This window comes from Calidris pugnax, unplaced genomic scaffold (genome assembly GCF_001431845.1).
Source record: "Calidris pugnax isolate Ruff unplaced genomic scaffold, ASM143184v1 scaffold470, whole genome shotgun sequence".
Taxonomy (NCBI): domain Eukaryota; kingdom Metazoa; phylum Chordata; class Aves; order Charadriiformes; family Scolopacidae; genus Calidris; species Calidris pugnax.
Window position 1 is genome coordinate 1,464,158 of NW_015092761.1, and position 1,882 is coordinate 1,466,039.

The 1,882-nt window shown below is 58.8% G+C and overlaps 1 protein-coding gene across 1 annotated transcript in view; it reads left to right on the forward strand.

The window, feature by feature from the left end:
* Positions 1-259: 259 nt before the first annotated feature.
* The window catches only part of NDEL1 (nudE neurodevelopment protein 1-like 1), a 30,764-nt gene continuing 29,141 nt past the window's right edge, over positions 260-1,882 (forward strand). Inside the window, exon 1 of the mRNA XM_014962670.1 lies at positions 260-384. The gene's annotated coding sequence lies outside the window, so the exon portion shown is untranslated. The remainder of the gene's footprint in view (positions 385-1,882) is intronic.

Sequence of the window (1,882 nt, forward strand, 5' to 3'; positions counted from 1 at the left end):
GGGGGGGGGGGGCGGAGGGGAAGGGGGGTTTCGCCCCTGGCCGTGCCGGGGGCTGCGGGCCCCGCACCCCTCCGCCGATTGGCTGCAAACTGACAACGGGGCAGGTCCCGCCCTCCCCCGCCTGTCATTGGTCGGTAGCGCAGCGTCGCCGTTTCCCATTGGTTAAAGCCAATGGCTGTCACTGCCCGGCCCGGCTCGGCCCTGCCCGCCCGGCCGCCGCCCTGCGCGAGCCGGTGTGTGTGTGTGGCCCCCCCCCCCCATCCTCCGCCGCCTCCTGAGGGAGCCGGGGCCCGGGCCGGTGGTGTCCGGGCAGCCCTTCTCGCTGATGCCGGCCGTGCCTGCCCGGGAGCCGCGGCCTGAGGGAGAAAAGCCCCGTTTTCAAAGGTATTTTCAGTCAAGCGTGAGGGAACGGAGCCCTGTCCGGCCTGGGGCTGCCCTCCCGCCGGTGGGCCCGGCCTTCGCCCCCCGGGCTGTGTGCCCTGAGCTGCTCGCTGCCCTCCCGGCTGCTGGCGGTGCCTGGGCTGTGGGTGCCCCCCATTGCCGGGCCCGTTGGAAGGGAACGTGTTTTGTTATGGCACCATCGCCTCTTGCTTCTCCTCGTCGCAGAGACAGACCTCGGCCTGTGACCACGGCGGGTTGTGGGAAGCCCGGGTCGGGGCGGCTGGCGGGGAGGGGAGGCGGCCGGGGGCCCAACGGTGTGCTTCTGGGGTAAAGGTCAGAGAGAGACGGCAGAATTTGGATGGGTTAAGCAAAAACTGCCCAGCCTGTGGAGCCCATCCAGCTCCTCAGCTATTCCTGGCTCGCTCTCCAGTCTGCAGGCCCACGAGGTGACTCACCCCCTGGCCTTGCCTTCCCTTCCCCGGGCTGTGGCAATCCCTCCCTCGGGTGATGCCTGGCGGAGAGGACGCCTGTTCTCCTCGCTCTCCGCTGAAACGCGGTGGGCTGTGCTCCCTGCTCCCTGTCTGTCCCCGTGTCGCCCCGGGGAGGAGGGCAGCCGGGACGGCTGTGATGATGGCAAATTCCTTTTGACTTCATTCCTTCCTCAGAGCGATTCCCAAACGCAAAGGGACGTAGCCCTGTGTGTGCGCAGAAACATGCGGCAGAGTAAGTTTGGTGACTTGCCTGGCTGTCACCGGGGAGCACGGCTGCTCCCTTTACAGTCACTGCGCCTCCTTTGTCCCAGAAGGTGTTTATTTTTTTCTGTCATTCATCTGTCATTCATCCCCAGGCAGCGACAGGAATCTGTCACTCATCTGTCATTCTGTCATTCATCCCCAGGCAGCGACAGGAAGCTGGACATACGATTTGCCTCCATTCTCATGAAATACTCGCTAGATACTTGGTAGATCAGATGCCTGGTGTGCATGTCTATTGAATATTTTTCAGTAATTCTGTGAGGATTTTTCTCTGTTTTCTTTTATTGCCTTCCTCTCAGCTTAGCAAATCCTGTTGTATGTCGAATAAACATGACCAAACTCGAACAGTCCCTGCCTCATACTCCCAGTATGATGAGTTTGACCCGAATTGCAGCAGACATGCTATAAAAGATGAACATATCCAACACATGAGGAAATACAGTACTAGAGTTAGGCTTCCAGTTAAATGACTTCCCATTAATGCATCTCTCCCTCCTTCCTAATGAGGAGAGCTGTCCTCACCCACAGCCCAGCTCCATTGCTCTCAACGAGTTTATGCTGGGAGTATTCGATGACTCAGGGCTGCTCTGTTTCCTCTGAAATGATCTTGACTTGGTCATGAGTACAGAGAAGAGGCAGAGGGCACTTTTGGGGGCATTTATTACCCCGAGAGGTGGTTAAACGTGAAATCTCAAAATAAGAGTTCTTTGGATATTTAAGCAAATTTTGTTTTTTGGGGCGGGTGA